The sequence below is a fragment of the Dromiciops gliroides genome, chromosome 6 (assembly GCF_019393635.1).
Source record: "Dromiciops gliroides isolate mDroGli1 chromosome 6, mDroGli1.pri, whole genome shotgun sequence".
NCBI lineage: Eukaryota > Metazoa > Chordata > Mammalia > Microbiotheria > Microbiotheriidae > Dromiciops > Dromiciops gliroides.
Window position 1 is genome coordinate 206366665 of NC_057866.1, and position 17918 is coordinate 206384582.

Sequence of the window (17918 nt, forward strand, 5' to 3'; positions counted from 1 at the left end):
TTATAAATAATACAAATGTATAATCATATATCATAATGTTATCATTATAGATAATATTGTATTGTTATATATCATAATATATAATTATTATATTATTACAATGTTACAAATATTGGTCCTCAACAACTAAGCTTCAAGGTAGTATTGTTATCCCCTTCTTACAGATGAGGAAACTGAGGCAAACTTGCCCATGGTCACCTAGCCAGTAAGTGTCTGAGGCTGCATTTGAAATCAGGTTTTCCTGATTACAGGTCCAGTACTCTAGCTATCTCAGTGAGCAGAACTGAGAAAACAATACACACAATTACTTTGGGGAAGACCAACCCTGTGGTTTCATTGGTTCAGGGAGTTCCGGTGCAGATAGGAATCTTCTCTGCAGCCTGGCATCTTAGTGAATTGTCATTGAGAGGTTAAGTGACTTGCCCTGGGGTTACACTTCTGGTATAAAGCAGACACAAGCTTGAACCTAAGTCTTCCTGATGGGGAGACCAACTGTCTAGCAATGGTGCCTCTTCCATAATGCCTGTGGCAAAAAAAAAAAAAGGGATAAAAAACAGATAAAAGAAAATATCTCTGCCTCCCTTCTTTGCAGGAATGGGAGAATTTAGGTGTGGAACTATGCATTTCCTGTTAGATTCAGTTGATGTGGTTAGTTTTTCTCAACTGCATTCTTCCCTCTTTTAAAAAATTATCTGTTACAAGAAATGATTTCTTGCATAGGAGAAATTGGAGGTATGCATTTAGAAATTAAGGTAGTTTGGGGGCAGCTAGGTGGCATAGTAGATAGAGCACCGGCCCTGGATTCAGGAGGACCTGAGTTCAAATCCAGCCTCAGACACTTAACACTTACTAGCTGTGTGACCCTGGGCAAGTCACTTAACCCCAACTGCCTCACCAAAAAAAAAAAAAGAAAAAAAAAGAAATTAAGGTAGTCTGCAGACAAAAGATGGAAATAAAAATTTATTTGGAAAGTAAGGTACAGATGGATGATATGAGGGCCTGTAGTTGAGCAATGGATATACAGATAGAGAAGAAAGTGGGTAGAAGCCAGAGATCCCAGAAATGTGGTAGTTGAAGTTGACTTTGCAAGGGACAGATTGTGGAGAGAAAAGGGAAGTGATCTAAGGACAATGGGAGAATGACCACATTTAAGATATCAGAAAGAAGATAAGGATTAAGTAGAGACAGAGAAAGATCATATTTAGAAGGAAAGGAAGAAAATGAGCCAAATGTCATATTGAAGTCAAGAGTCTGTCAACTGCTGCAGACTTGGTCAAGGGGGATGAACTTGGGAATGGGGAGGCGGCATTATATTTGGCAACCCAGTCCATGCATGAGTTTAAAGAGGGCAATTTATTTTAATAGAGAAGTGGAAACCAGATTCCAAGGAATTGAGGCAAATTGTTGGTGAGAAAGAGAATTAGATGTTGGCAACGTTTTAAAGAAATTGAATAGTATAAGCATGGAGAAGAGGAGGACAGCAGCTGTATGGGATAAAAAGAGAGAAGTCTTCTTGCTTATGATTGGAAAGACTTCTGACAGATAAAAAGAGACAAGTGGAAAGAGAGAGACTGAAGATAAATGAGAGAAAAAGGGGAGACTTCTGGAACAAGGTCCAGGAGGAGGCAGAAGGGATCAAGGGCATAAGCATAAGGATTAGCTTTAGGGATGAGTAAGGATTCCCCTTCTTTTGTGACCAGAGGTCATTAAAAATCCAGTGGCATAGTTTTCAAGATTAGAAATATTATCCCTAACGTCCTGGATAACTTCTAATTATGCAATTATCTCCCATTATGCTCTGCTTATCTTATTCTCCTAAGATTTCAATTGAATGATAACATCTTCATATTCTGTCCTAAATAGATTTGTAGTGTTTCTGCATATTACTTTAAGACTTCCATCTTTCACCTATAATGGAAGTCTGCATTAGAGTGATCAATGAAACAATCTCTTTGAAATATGTTTGGCCAGATGCTTGGAAATCTTCAGGGGGTCTTACCAAACATATTTCTAGCCCCATTTTTTGCAAAGGAAAAAAAAAAACCACCTAATTTCTAAAGTAGAATGTGTACCAAAGGAATGAGCAAAGTAATCCAATGGTGCTTTCTATCCCAGATACTATCCAAATGAAATGTTGCTCAGAGAAATCATTATTGCAATATTTCAAGAATCCTTGATTTTAGCAAAGTTGAAATCTCTACCGAGGAAAATCACAAAGCACTTTGTAAATGTTAAAGTACTATATAAAGACTGGCTGCTGCTGCTTTTGGTTGTTGTGTTTTGTTCTTGTTGTTGTTCTTGTTGTTCTTGTTGTTACAACCCCTGTGTGCTTTTTATTAGCCTGTCTCTGTAACTTGCTGTGGCTGAGAACTATAATTTCCAGGTGGAAGCTTGGCTATAAGTCTCTCTGAAGGGAATCTAGGGCCGGTGTTCCAGTAATAGATAGACAGTCCATGACTGAGCCCTTACTCAATGGATTTCTAGGTTGGTAATACCTGCCAGAGCTTGTACTGTGCTGAAAAAGCCTTCAACATCCCCTCCATTTCAGGATTAGGAGTAGGACTTACATGAAAGGAAATGAATGAATCATTAAGGCTGGGTCTGGTTTCTTTTCTAATTGTTTCTAAATAACGATTCTCCACACTTGGTCTTTAGACAATGGTTTGGGGATAAAATAAAAACAATCGAACAAGATATTTGTGAAAGTTGTTATTTTAGAGGAACCAGGACGAGCGAGAGAGGCGAAAGAAAACTAAAGAGAAAAGCAAGTCTCTGCTTAAAGGATTGAGTGATCTCGGCATTGTCTATGAATATCTTTATAATGTCAGATTATAAAGAACTAACTAACGCTGGGGACAAGGGGAATTGAGAGAGAAGAGTATCAATGATGAGGTGAACAAAACTGGGAAAAGTCAAGGTTGAGGTTATCTGCTAAGGAAGATAATGAAATTACTATTATAGGAGAATCTTTGAAGACTCTGAGTCCTTTTGGAAATGAGAAAAGCATTTAGATTCACAGCCAAGAGCATGTGACCCTCTGTCATTTAATTGCCATTTTCTGATCCCGTGGAATAAATGAAGACAAGACATGAAACATTCTTTTTTGAAGGTATTGATTTCAAGACTTTCATTTTGTTTTAGTCCAATATAAAAAAAAAAAAAGTATCCTGAGAAACAACGCCATTTTTTTTTAAGGTGAAGTCACTGTTATAGCCAACCTGCATAGTAGATAATAATGAAAAGACCCCAGATTAGGTCCCGTGGCACCTAAGCCTAAGCACCTTCAAACCACATGCACTTTTGGGGGACCAAGGGGCAACTGCTGGAGTTCAAACTAGATCTGGGGGTGGGACAAAGGGGAAAAGAGAGGGCTGAAGAGAGGGGCTGACTCCATGGAGCAGGAGCTCCACACTGCTGTGAAGCTTCATATGACAAGGGAAATACTATGCCACCCCTGCTTCCCTTATAGAGAAGGCCAAGTCTCCAGGGGGTAGCCTCAGGGCCTGTGATTGTGACAAAACCAGGCCACAGCTTTAGGTGTGATGCAGAATGTTATAGCTACTCTCCGCAGTTCCAGAAACCACAAGGCCCTATTTGAAACGTACAGCCTTCACAGAGGATCATAGGCAACCACATCAGCAGAAGAGACAGCAAGAGGGGGAAAAAAAAAACCATGAGAACAGTGATACTTGAAAAAAAAAATGAATGAATAGGATGCTTTCTATTTATAAAATAATGAAACTGTACTGGCATTTGGAAGGGAAAAAATCAACCATGCAAGTGAGGAAGTCACCATATTTTCTTTAGCTTCACAAATAATGAATGCCATTTGCTAGTATGTAAACAGTGTCGAATGAATTTCAGAAGAGAAGGGATGGAAAAGGACATATTTTCAGCAGTTTGATAGGATAACTACTTGTGATGGGGGGTGGGGAGGAGAAGCCATTTAGTCAATAAATGAACAAACACGTCACTCAGGGTTTGGGGTTTTTTTTTTTTCTCTAATGAAGTCTAAAGTCACAGGAGGATGGAGAGTTCTAGAAGGACGCTATAGCGATATAAAAGAAAGAATGCATCTGAACTTGGTGGGTGGCAATGCAAAGATAACAGTGAGTTTGTAGGAAGAAAAAAAAGGACATAAAGAATTGTAAAATTTTAAATGCTGGCCTAATGGGGTCAGCATCTTTCATTAAAAAATATATGTATATATATAATTTAAAAGTAACAGCCAGAAATAAGATAATCAAGATCTGTGCAATAGGGGATATAGAATCTTAGGCTATAATTCACAAAAGCAAAGTCTCCTTTAGCACATGCTTCTCAACCCAAGGGACGTGGTTTTTTTTTTTTTTCCTTTTCTCCCCAGAGGACATGCCTAACTCTCATTAGTGTTAATGGGAAGTCTGCTTCCACAGTGGGGGAAGAATAGACTCTTAGGAAACGGGCCGTTATCAAAAGTCCTAGCATAGTCTCAAACTCCCCCAGACTTCCCAGAGACAGAGGTAAAAAAGCACGATGTGGCCATCTGAGAGGCTGAAGAAGCTGCTTCGTTTCTCTTCAGAGGTGAGTCTACCTAACTTAGTGGATACAGTCCTTAGTGGAGCCTTTTTTTTTTTTCATCGATTGCCTCTTCCCTTCCCGGGCTCTACACCTACCTTTCACAAGGAGGATTTAGTTTCACTAGAACGAGGGAAGCCTGTTCCACTACTCTGATTTAGATTAAGTAAACATCTCTGATGTGTGATGCATGAACGACGGCAGAACAGGGGGGTCGTGATTCATTTGCTGGGAAAAAGATCCCTTTGTAAGAGTCAGAAAGTAGGGCTTTCAGGAGGGGGGGGGGCTTTTAAAAAATCTACAGCACCGTGAAAAAAAAAACCCACATTGGAAAAAAAAATGTCATTTTGTGAGGGTGAGGTTAAAGGGGCTTTGGGATAGCTCATATAGAGATCTTTATTAAGCCATGCCTCTGACCTTTCTTAATACGTTCTGCAAAATAAAATACAAATCTGTGCTTTGGATAGATGATTGTTAAAATTCACAAGCCAGAGCGGGTAGGTCAGAATGAAGTGTTGGAGGAAATATGGAAAGCATGGGCCGTGGAAGTGGAGAAGGAGAGGAAAGCAGAGAGGAGGAGAAAGCTGTTCTTGGAAGCGAATTGGAAATCCGCGGAGTATTTGTCGATTTGTGCAAGCCTGAGTGAGGCTTCTGGCCAGAGGCAGCAGTGAGCCGGCGTCCGCGGGCCGATCGTCCTAGTGGCGAACGGGTTAAGGACCGCCCGCCTCAGCCCCCTCCTCTGGCTGGGTGTAAACAGAAGAGCCTCAGCCTATCATGTCTGATTGCTGTTATGTGCCTGAGGAGAAAGCCAGACTCTGTAACATGATACATTATAGACTGATTCAACTTGGAAACGCTGGGCTCTGCTCTTCCCATCCAGACGGAAGAATCACCGCGGAAAGGTGGGTGCCCCCAAAGCAGCCCCTTTGACCTGACTGCTGCGCCAGGATCAAGTGGGATGCTTTCGGTCTCTCCGTCCTCCCCCCACATTGCGCTGCATTCATTTCTAGGGATTCGGGGGCGCAGTTTCTCGCTGGCTCCCACTCCGGGGCTGGTTTTCGGTGCTTTTCCACGGTGTGTGCGGTTGGAATGGGAGGAGGCTCCGGGGCGATTTGAATCGGTGCAGAGGCAACATTAGCATCTGAAATGAGGTGGCTCTTTAACCCCTGAGGGACCAAATTAAGGATTTAGAAGAGGTAAAAGCTTTAACTTTCTCGCTCACGCGTCCTGCAAGCCGGGCTCTGCTGCAGAATGGAGGCTTTTGTGTTGTGGCTGATGATTTTTTTTTTAAATTAGGTGATTTATTTTGTATTTTTATGAGTAGTAGACATTCCTGACCCACGGGGTCCGGCTCCCTTTTCTCTGCATTCCCTGACTTTTTTTTTTTTTTTTGGCACTGCGATTTATTGAATCCATGGTGGGTGGGGGCAGACCCTGAGAAAGAAGTTTTTTTTTTCCCTGTTTTTTTTTTCACCCCCTTCCCTAATTTACGTTCGAAATGTTTTAAAATGTTCGTCGGGACTTAAATTAATCAGCCTTTTGCTTCCATTAGCTAAAATCCATCATACTAATTGCTTAATGGGAGTGGGGGGGAAGGTATCAAATAATCCTGCTAATTAAAAGATTGGCTTTTTTTCTTTTTATTTTTTTCCCCTCCTCCTTTCACTGAGATACCTAGTATAATTTTTGTCCGTAGAGGCATTTAAAGAGCAGAGTCTATAAAAGCAATTCAACTTTACAATTGTGTCATTGATGCAGGTTGGTCACTAAAGGGGGGGGGGGAGAAGAAAGCAGTTGGGTTTGATTTTTGTAAGACTTGCTGGGTATTTTGTTTAAGTCGGTGCTTTTTTTTTTTTAACATTTAGGGAGGTAGACGAATAAAATGAAACAAAGATTTGTGGGAGCTGTAAGAAAGATAGCCTGTTAGAAGTCACATTTTTTCACTCCCTCTCATATGCTAGTCCTTTTTTCTTTCCAAAATGTCTAATAAATCATATGTACAGAATATATATGGCTGTGTCACAAAGTCATTCTGTATTCTTAAAGCTTAATATAATCAAATTCAGTGCCTTAAGATGGTGTAGTTGAAGATTTGATCCCTTTCCACTGAAGTGGAAATACTTCCAGTAATTGAAAGCAGATTCATGTCTGGAGTTGTACAAGCCAAGGTTTTCATTTTTTAAATAAACCTTTTGTTCTCTAGCATTAAATGTTTCAGTGGGCCATCCAGAGACCTCTGTGTGCTAATTGTTCAAGTAGTTCTTAAGAAAGGCTTGGAAAAAAGAATCAGAGAAAGGTATTTCAGAAATTCACCTAACTTATTAAGCCTACCTCAGACGTAGTGAAAATATTATTGCAGCCAACGTGCATATGCCATGCATTTTCCTTTTTCTGTTCATGCATTCAAATGGGAGTCTAATAGCTAGTGTAAAAGGCGGCCCAGGTGGGGTGCATCAGTAGGAGGAAGTTAAAAAGCTTGAACAATGGTAGGGTTGGGAGGATTTCATCTCATTTTTGTTCTCTGGTGCACAGTTTGGTTACAAATTTCAAATAAATTATGAATTGTGTTTTCTGCTGTGAGATGCTGAGGTAAACTAACAAAACTTTTAGAAATAGTTGCCTACTGTTAACTTTGTTCCTCTTTGGGTATAACTGCTAAAGCTTTTTTAAAAAATTACATAGGCATTAAGGAGGGAAACTTAGGATGTGTGCTAGCAAGCCCTGTAGACAAAGAATCACTTGATGTCTTATTAGCCTGTGAAGCTTGAGAATGGGTGATATGTTTAAGCATCTTCAGGTCCTGAGATTTATTCGAAAGGAGGAGGGGAAAAGTTAGGCAGAAGTTATCATGTTCAATACTGAGAATTGTGATCACAGAAAACAGAAGGTATTGTGGTTCCGTGATGTATTCCCAGGAGTATTAATGACTTCCAAATATTTTATTGACTCTGAGTATGATGTTTATCCACATAATTTTGCCATTTCTTTTTCATTTAAAACTATTTAGTAGCTTTTGCAATGCTTTGTTTAATTAACTTACCAGTCTTGGAGAAAAGGAAGGAATTTAAATGGCTCCAAAAGTACACATGAAGTAAATAACTTCCTACAGTTGGGGAAGGTGTGAATGGTGGTTGGTTCAATACAGAACTAAACCACTGAAGCAATAGTCTTTGTTTATGAAATGATTATGTTCAAAATACCAAGTAAATTTTAAGATGTGTTCCTAAATTTCGGAAACATTCATTGTACCAGGTTTCTAGCTAAGTAGTGGCCTGATGAGTTGCAGAACATGATTGTATCTTTGCACAAAGATTTACAGAATGGCAAACATTTAATACAGGATCCATTTCTATCATCTGTACTCGTCGTCTAAACATTTAACAGCTTTTTTAAAAAGTCTCATTTTTTTCTTAGCTTTTTCTTCCTTAATTTATAGAAAACACTGTAGAAAGAGAGCATGTAATCTTCCCCCCACCTGAAATCGTACTTTTCATTTAGCATGGTTCTCATCCCTTTAAGAATGAAGAAAAGTGGCAAAGTAGTCACTGTCTAAATACAGTGATCTTGATAATTAATGCTATGAGACAGATTAAAATGTTGTATTCCAGGTATTCATTTCCTTAAAAGGGACCCAAGAAAAGCGTTGCTAAGCACCCGTCACCACTGCAAGTAACATAAAATGACCCAAATTAAGAACCTGTTCTAAGCTGTATTATTGCATTTTCTAAAGTGTATTTCAAAAGGTTTAAGAAGACTCATACAATTAGTGGGAAGAAAAAAAAATATCTATTTTCAGATCTGATCAGCAATTAAAAGATGGGACTTCAGAACTTCAGTTCTTTATTCTTATAACTTGTTTCGCTTCTTAATCCATTACTTGAACCAAACAATAGTGAATGAAGATTTCAGTAGACATCTTTTATATACTATATGTTAGGGCTAAATCCAAAGAAATGGCTACCTCTTTATTTTTTAATGAATATAATTGTACCAACTTTTTTTCATTCTATAAAATTTTTAGCATAAGCTACCCTGAAATTAATGTTCTTAACTATGGATTTCATACTGCATGCAAATTAGAAATAGTTGTACATAAATTAAATTATAGTACTATTTTAAATTAACCCAGCCTTGTCCTCCATTTTAATGCTTTCACATCAACTAGAAGTTGGACAATGTATAGCTACATATTTAATAAAATAATATCCATGAGAGTGCGTGTATGTATGTATACATACAAAATTTAAATCTTCCTTTTCCTCCCATACACATATAACCACAAAGAGAAAGGTGTTTATACTCCCTTAATAATTTTTGCATGTGATAAATTAATAAGACAAAGTTGATGGCACAATATTTTGTAAGTGGCACAATGATCACATCACATCTTGCTTGTATAATCTGGAAGATAGACCAAAGTTATTCTATGCAATTCATCATTGGTCACCACTGATCTTCTGGGATAGGTTGGAACTTCTAAATAGAGCTAAGGACCAAACTTTGATTTTACAAATATGTAAGCCACTAGTCTAAGGGTGCTGATGAGATAGCTCTTTCAGTGACCTGAATAGTAGCTAATAAAACAGCAGTCCCAAATACAATTTGTAGAACATCCCAGTGAGAAGAAAAAGGATGAGGGGCAAGTGGGGAATGAGGGAGAGGAGATGGGGGGAGGAAAGAAGCCAGAAGGATTTTACATGTTTAAATTTCAGTTAATAACTGCAGTATTTTGCTCTAGCTTGTTGTTCTAGAAAGTTATTCTGCAACATCTAAACAAAGAAATTGAGTTATTAATCAAGTGTAATTTAATAGTCATAATGAGGATAATGTGTAGATTGTCTATACATCTTGGATGAATATTTTAAAGCTTAGCTAACTTTACTTCTCTTTCTTCTAAAATAAACATTTAAAATAAGAAATTTGCTGTGCCTGTATTTATCATACAGGGTTAGTTGAGATTTCAGTTTCCTCCAGCAACAGACCATTCACAAAAAATGAAGTGTCTAAGGACATTTCTTTGACCTGATTACAGAAATAATAGGACACTCTATAAACATTCACTCATAGTTGTGCTTGTACGTTTTTGTAGCTGGAAGAGACCATGTATATTAGGCAAGCACTTTTTATTTGCTTTGTGACATTTCAAGTTTATCTTTTTTTCCCTCCAAATGAAAGAAGCCAATTTGATCAATAGGAAAAAATGCTTCTTAGTTTTCACCATATTTTATGAGAGATACCATAATGCCTAATATTTGGTTTATTTTTAGAGTGTTGTATACATAAATATTGAACTTGGTTGCAAAGCATGACTCCAGGTTTTTAAGTTTTGACCTGTTTATTGCTAATTAGCCTATATTAGAAACACCTGTCCTCTTTGAAACATAGGGGTTCCTACTGTGGGTTTCTCTCATTTAAGGGTAATAATGCCCATTTTAGAGAGTTAGACAGTCTTGGGCCCACCAAATTCTCAAGTGCTTTAAAAATGTTGAGTTTGTCTCATGAGTTTTATTATTCGCTCCTCTTAATAATATAGAGCTGACAAAAAAAATAATATAGAGCTGACATTTAATACACACAGTATTCTTTATAGAATTAGAAGACAGAACGAGATGAGGAGCCTTCCAAACGTCTACGAAGATACTTAAATAGAAGGAAAAATTGTCAATCTTCCTAAGCCGGGAATGCCAGCTAAATTCTAATATATATATATATATATATATGTATGTATGTATGTATTTTTGGAGCTCGAATATTAAAACAGCCCGATATGTGAAAACTACAATAAGATTTCCTTAATTTTAGCTTTCACACAACCCTTTCCTCCAAGTCATAAAGTGCTCCAAAGGGGGAGGGAAGGTGGGGAGGGGATTTGCCTGGAGAGCTATAAAATACAGTCTGGAACACTTTGTTATTTTCTTTCTTTTAAATAAAACAAAATTGCCTCATATAACAAAGTTAACGTTGTTAACCTTTCATAATTATTTAACCATTATTTCATTTTACCCCCTACTTAAATGTTGTACATTAGTGCAATAGACACCTGGCTGTGCTCTTAAAAGTTTATTTGTCTTTCAATTCCTGTGATAGTAGGGGGCAGTACATCTCCTTAATTATCTTTGTTCAGGGAAATGCCGAAAGGCCAAGATAGTTAAACAAGGCCATTTGGGTTTGCTAGGTCGAAGTCAGATGCAAGAAAAGTGGTTAAATGCATTATCATCTTATTGAGCACATCATCAGTAAAGTGACCTTGATGGAGGTGGAAAAAGCCATTTGGCCAGTTTATGACAGCCACCTCTCTGTCTGCCTTATCGCTGCCAGAAGTTTGTTTTTTGTTTTGTTTTGTTTTGTTTTTACATACAGCTTTATTCTTTTCCCTTCTTTATGTTTTGAAATACTCCAGCCTCTGATCCGAGATAATCACAGGGAGAATGAAAGTTGAAATGAGTGTATTTTCTGATGATGGTAGCTTTTCTTTCTGAAGAGTTTCTCCCATACCTTGATAGATATGGAAATATCCCTTCATTAAATATTAAGGTGACCGGGCTGGCTGACCATTCTGTATTTGCTTTTAAGGATCTTTTAATGATGATGATTAGTCCCTTTGCAAGGGAGCTGCTATTCCGCTACTTTTCAAATTGTTTTTAAGCTATTAGGAGGAGAGACTTGCCAACTTCAATTTTAGCAGTGGGAATAATGTTTGTTTTAACAAGTGCATAAGTATGTTTACTTGAAGGTTATTCAAGTCTTAGGAGTATATAGCTGCTGTTCTAGGTCCAGCAAATTCCCCAAAGGAGATAAAAACAAAACCATAAGATTTATAGTGCAGATTCCTGAACTCTCTGGTCAATATTTTCCTTGTGGTACATTTTATATTATTAACTCCATTAAAGTGGGATTGCTGTTTGAATACCTGAACAAGTATTGTTGTTTAGTAAGATGAAGAGGTTTCATTCAACACAGCAGAAGACCTACTTTTCTTTCTTTCTTTCCTTCTTTCTTTCTTTCTTTCTTTCTTTCTTTCTTTCTTTCTTTCCTTCTTTCTTTCCTTCTTTCCTTCTTTCTTTCCTTCTTTCTTTCCTTCTTTCTTTTTCTTTCTTTCTTTCTTTCTTTCTTTCTTTCTTTCTTTCTTTCTTTCTTTCTTTCTTTCTTTCTTTCTTTCTTTCTTTCTCTTTCCTTCCTTCCTTCCTTCCTTCCTTCCTTCCTTCCTTCCTTCCTTCCTTCCTTCCTTCCTTCCTTCCTTCCTTCCTTCCTTCCTTCCTTCTTTCTTTCTTTCTTTCTTTCTTTCTTTCTTTCTTTCTTTCTTTCTTTCTTTCTTTCTTTCTTTCTTTCTTTCTTTACAATTAGTAAAAGCTCCATACCAGTTTTTCTAATTAGACGTAGACCAGAGCCTAGCTGAAGCTTTAGCTTTTGATAAATTGTTTTTTTATCAATTAATAAAGGATTAGTACGAGCCTTGCGCCACAAAATGAGTTTTAGCCCCAGGTTCAAAGAATAAAAAGTTGCTGAAATGAGTATGACTCAGTGTTCCTCTAGCCTCCAAGTCAGCCACTGAATTCTTATGATCAGCATATCACATCATGAAATTGCGTCACAATGAAATCTTGAGTATCTGGAATCCTTGGGAATGAGTTCTTTTTGATAGCTAAGTTTTCTAAGTGGTTAAGGATTTACCCCTCAAAGCAGTGAGAGTTTTATTTCATTTTAATTACTTGATCAGGCAGTCTTTCCACAATTTTTTACATCCCTATATTCTTAAACAGAGTATACTAGATAAGATTTCACCTTTTTGATTGTCATGACTAAGCCCATTCAAAGGAATATTCATTTCAGTTCAACAAACACTTATTAAATACCTGCTGTATAAAAGATAACATCAATAACAATACTGTTGATTGAAACACAGCGATGCTCCTTGGGCCAATTGAGCTGTGTAGTTATGGTTGACCTTGGACTAAATGGATCCAGATGGTTGCTTCTTTTGAGTTATTGTTTTGGCTTTTTATAGTTGTTTCACACACACAGTTTTATGCTCCTCAGTGCTTTGGAAGATGTGTGGTTTCATTACTGAGGGTTCTCCCTCCGCTGACATAGATGGTAACCCCTTCATGTCTTAGTAAGACTGTCTTTATGAGCTTTGATGGGAAAAAAAATCACTTGTTAGACAAACTTCTGGTTATATATTTCTCCTAACTTAGACTGTGACATGCTTGAGAGCCGGGATTGTCTTTTGCCTTTCTCTGTATCCTTGCAATTTAGTACTAGGCCTGGCATATAAGCTCCTAAAAATGTTTATTGACTTACCAACCTTCTCTATAATTCTGTGATTTGATTTAGTTTGGTAGAACCTGGCAGAACTTGTGATCCACTCATCTAGCCTTCAAAAACCCAATGTTACACCGCATGACAATAAGGCATCAGAGAAGGACTCTAGCGGTACATATATAGTTTTATATCAATAATGTTTTCTCGTGGTGAGAGGGGCCCCTTCCTTGATGTCAGCTTTCGTAGTACCCCACTGACCTTTTTTTATTGTTACCTTTAATCTGCTACAGACTTGGAAGCCAGATAACCAAAGGGGGCACAAAATAAAAGGAAATAGTCCCAGCATGATGGCCTACGGTCGTCTGCTATGAGAGAAATGAAGGAGCTTTGAATGTTTGGTCTTTTAATGACCTACCTTCTTCTCAGAGGATTTTGGTTGCTACCAGTTTCTTAGCTTGTTCCAGGTAAACAAGGTTGCTGGATAGTTGTTCCAAATAAATGGATGTTACTATACTTGAGTTTTTCTAAATGAAAAGGAGCCTTGGTAGAATAAGTTAGGAAAATAAAAGACCTTAAAAGTCTAATGTATTCATATGTGAATTTATTAGCAGTAACGAACCACTTCCATTTGTATATAGCTTTGCAGTTTTGGAAACACTTTTACATCTTTACCTTATTTAATAGTTATATCTGTCCTTTTAGAAAAGTGGTGTAACTAACTCTTTGAGAAACTCCTATTTCGCTCTGGGTAAAATAGCTTGTAAGTGGCAGAGCTGGATGAAAGGCAGGCTTTTCAATTCTTTGAATGATGTTCTTTTCTTTAAAATATGTAGTTGATGTCAGAATTAGTTCTGGTCGAAATTTGAACTATAAATTTGTATGCTCTTCATTTTGGATAGTGACCAAAAGGCATGCGAATGCAGGACACAATGGGTAAAGTTTCATCCCCCCTATCCTTTTCTTGCTCTGTTCTTGCATTATTTGTGATAACATTATTTGGAAGGATAAAATTATAAAACCTGTATTAACTCAGAAATTCTGCTATTTTACAAAATTACAGCCACCATGTAATATTGAAATCAGGGTGCTCAGGGCAGCCAAATAATAAATAGGTTGATCAATGAGACAGAGACAGAGAGGTACAGACAAAGACAAAAAGAGACATAGGGAGAATGAATGAATGAATATGTCCTGGTATCCATAACTGGGTTAATAATCCATGACTAACAGATTAGTGAATTGGGTCTATGTTGACACTTCTTTTTACAACCTGATGCTTTATTTTGATGGTTGATGCATTCCTTGTTAAGGTCTCCAATTCTAAACAGAATTGTGTTTGTTGGGTAAAATGTGCATGTACTCAAGACTTTAACTCAAATAGCTTTTGATTCTTAGACCAACCAATAAGGAGATTAAATAAATTGTTGCACTGCTTTGGGCCAGTTACTTCCCATAGACATGGGAAGCAGTATTGGGCTGGTTGTTCTCATTTATTTTGGCTCTGTCTTTGTATGATTCCATGAATTTTAGAATATGAACATCAATGAAAGCATAAACCACTCACTTGTAATTATCACTGGACTTCAGCAACAATAGTCAATTCTCTCAATTACCACATGTTAATTTTCTGTTGTTGTTGTTGTTGTTTTTAATTTCTGTATTGGCCATAACAAGCTTTTACTTCTAGACTTTGTTCCTTCAGTCATCAAGCACAATTCTAGAATCATTGTGCTTTGTGGTTAGGAATTTTTTATGATTTTTTTTTTACAGGGCAATGAGGGTTAAGTGACTTGCCCAGGGTCACACAGCTAGTAACTGTCAAGTGTCTGAGGTCATATTTGAACTCGGGTCCTCCTGAATCCAGGGGCAATGCTTTATCCACTGTGCCACCTAGCTGCCCCTATTTTATATGAATTTAAAGAAAAAAGAGTGGGAGAATAATTTCCTTCCCCAAAACAAAACAGTAACAACAAAATTGTACTACATTCCCCAACCAGTTAGATAGGATGTTTGAGTTATATGCAGTTGGAATAATCCATGACATTGATCTGTTCATTAAAAGTTTCTTGATGTAGTGTTAAAAACAGTAGCAAGCACAACAACCATCAAACCTACAGGTTTAGAAGGTCTAGTTTTGATTCCCTTCTTTCTTACTTTAGTTGTCCAACCATGAGCTTAGTGAGCCTCACTGGTCCGAAAAATGCAGCTGATAATATTTGTGCAACTTCTCTCATAGGGTCATTGTTTAGTAAACTTTAAAGTACTGAAAACGAATGTATTCTTATTATCAGAACAAATCATGCTGTATATGTGTAATATAAACTCTAAGTTTTAAGGTGACCCAAAAAAAAAAAAAACTACCAGAATTTACACACCCAAATTTATGTTGTCATTCAAAGTCACTTGGATAGATTTGATTATTCAGATCTTCTGTGAGCAAACCTCCCTTTGAAGAAATTGCCCTGTCAGTGTGACAGCTTGGATAGAGATGTGGCTTTGGAGACATGAAGGTCTGGGGTCATATCCTTCACCTGACACATACTGGCCGTGTGGTCTGATCAGCTCTCCAGGTTACAGAGGAGGTGCTGACCTGGCTGAATACTGGGGATTTCCTCATGTGGGCAGTCTCTGTCTCTGTCCCAAGTCCCCGCTGATGCGTGTAACAGAGACAGCTGAGAAGCAGCGGGACCCTTCAGAGGATGGTCATGGATTCCCAAGGTCCGCATCACTCTGTTGTCCTGGCACATAAGAGCTCTGTGCAGCTACTGGATTGCTGAATGTGGTGGTTCTCTTAGAGAGACCTGGGAGCCACGGCCATTTTCAACCTGGAAAACTCTTCCCAAGTCTCTTCATGGGCTCAGTATGAAGAGAGTTCCCTGCCCAGACGCTGAAGGGAGGGGACCCATGACCTGGAACACATTTCTGAATTCCCTACATTATTTCTTTGTCACTGACAAGAACATAGGTTTCAGAAATGCCTGCTCATCATAAATAGAGGGATTACGGTACATACATGTTAATGATACCAAGATTTCTCAATTTTTATTTATTTATTTTTTATATTGGGTCTTTCTCACCTAGACTGGAAGTATAGTGTGTATTCATGGGCCTGATGTGGATACTGATTGGTACAGCTTTAACCTGCTTCATTTGTCCTACTTGGAACAATTTGCCCCCTCCTCAGACAGCCTGGCGACCCTCCATTTCCTGCACCTCATCTTATTTGTGCCAAACTTAGCGTGGGCACCCAGTTGGTTTTAGCCCCGGTGGTTGTCCTTCATGCTAGAAGGGGACCCAAATGTCATCACTGTGTCAGGGTCAAGGTATAGTGTGTCTGACCAGAAGGCTCTGCCACAGGGCTTTATCCCTTCTGTACGTCAGAACTCCAGAGGTCAAAGCTATCCACCAGCCTCAGCTGCAGTGTGTGTGTGTGTGTGTGTGTGTGTGTGTGTGTGTGCGTGTGTGTGCATGTGTGCGTGCGTCTCCTCATCCTGATCAAATCATTTTTGAAGTTCCTCTCTTAGTTTGGCTTCAGTTCTGGTTTCCAAGCAACCCAAGACCAGCCATTTCATCATCTTGTAGTTCTACCTTGTGCTTGAACACAGCCTGATTCCTCTAGCCAGGATGAAGGGTTGTGAAATAACTTAGAATACTTAGACTTCTGTTGTAAAGTCCGATTTTATTAAAGTTGTGGAAAACAATTCCCACTAAAACCCTCCTCTCATGTCTCACTCGGGCCATGAAGGTTGCCCCTACCTGCCAAGCTGAAAGGGCCTTGGATGTAGGTCTAGAAACGGATGATGGACATGTGAGGTTCCAGTCTGAAAAGCAGATATCTGAGGAGCCATAACGCCAGGTTTGCCTCAGGCTGATGGCCTTTTGATTTTGCAAGGACTGTCTGCCTACTAACTTGTGGAAAGAGGTTGTAATCTGAGACGATGGAGAAGGTATCTCAACTCATAAAACCCTGAATGCAGAAGTATGGAGGAGAAACCCACCTATTAATATATGGTCTCAAAAGTCTTAGTGTAGTTTTTAGCTCTTAAAGCTTTGTTTTGAGACTCTTTGTACTTTATTTGAGCTTTTTAAAATGCATTTTAATTTTAGGCTTATTTCACTTTACAGTAGGGACCAAGGTGTAGTCAATAGTTTATGTACTAATACCTTCATTCAAGAGGTGGGTGTGACAATTGGAATGATGCTAAGTCTTTAGCTTCACATGTGTCTACTGAGCCATTCCAGCACAGGGTTAAGAAAGCCTCAGTGGTGATGAGTGTGTTACTTGTTATTAGCTGATATGGTCATTAGACATTGATTAGTCTTTGGTTGTGACATTTGTACAGCCGTTTTGTATGCGAGAGACTTCTTGAGTCCAAAGTGTGGAAAAATAATTAGTAAATTGTCCTCAAGGCTAATTATTTTTCATAAAGATCCCCTGCCTACATCAAAGGTATTAACGCCCGAAAGCATTTGTTGTGTAAGATTCAGTCATACAAAAAGGCAAAACCACTTCTGTTTAATAATGGCCATCATGAAACCAAAGGTTGTTGTCAGACAACGTTGGCTTTGAAAATAGAAATACAGTTAATATGTCAGATGAGGAGTTGGACGGGACCTTGGAAGATCGATCAGCTACCTGAAGGCTTCATTTTATAGATCATTAAGTCAAAGGGAGAAAGGTGAGGGGACATGCTGAAGAGTAAACAGGTGAAAATCAGAAAGAAGAATCAGACTCAGACCTTTTCACTCCAAATCCAATGCCCTTTTCTCTCCCATGTTGCTTCGTTGATAAATTCAGTGTTTAGGAAAGCCTTCCCTCACTTAAATCCAGTTCACTGCAAGTCATGACATCACCCCGATGTCATGGTCCTCTTGGAAAACTAAGGACAGACAACTGCAGTGCTTAGAATAAATAGACATGGGGGGCAGCCAGGTGGCGCAGTGGATAGGGTACCAGCCCTGGATTCAGAAAGACCTCAGTTCAAATCTGCCCTCAGATACTTGACAGTTACTAGCTGTGTGACCCTGGGCAAGTCACTTAACCCTCACTGCCCTGAAAAAAAAAAAAGAATAAATAGACATGGGAACATATTATAGAC

The 17918-nt window shown here is 38.4% G+C and overlaps 1 protein-coding gene across 6 annotated transcripts in view; it reads left to right on the forward strand.

The window, feature by feature from the left end:
- TENM3 (teneurin transmembrane protein 3) overlaps positions 1 to 17918 on the forward strand; it is a 1675137-nt gene that overhangs the window by 1195703 nt on the left and 461516 nt on the right. The window contains exon 1 of one of the 6 annotated variants that reach the window (XM_043970127.1): positions 5347 to 5459. The exons of 3 other annotated variants lie outside the window; for them this stretch is intronic. The gene's annotated coding sequence lies outside the window, so the exon portion shown is untranslated. Of the gene's footprint in view, positions 1 to 5346; positions 5460 to 5514; positions 5754 to 17918 lie in introns of those variants that run through there. 2 more of the 6 variants (XM_043970130.1, XM_043970129.1) reach the window with 2 other exon arrangements.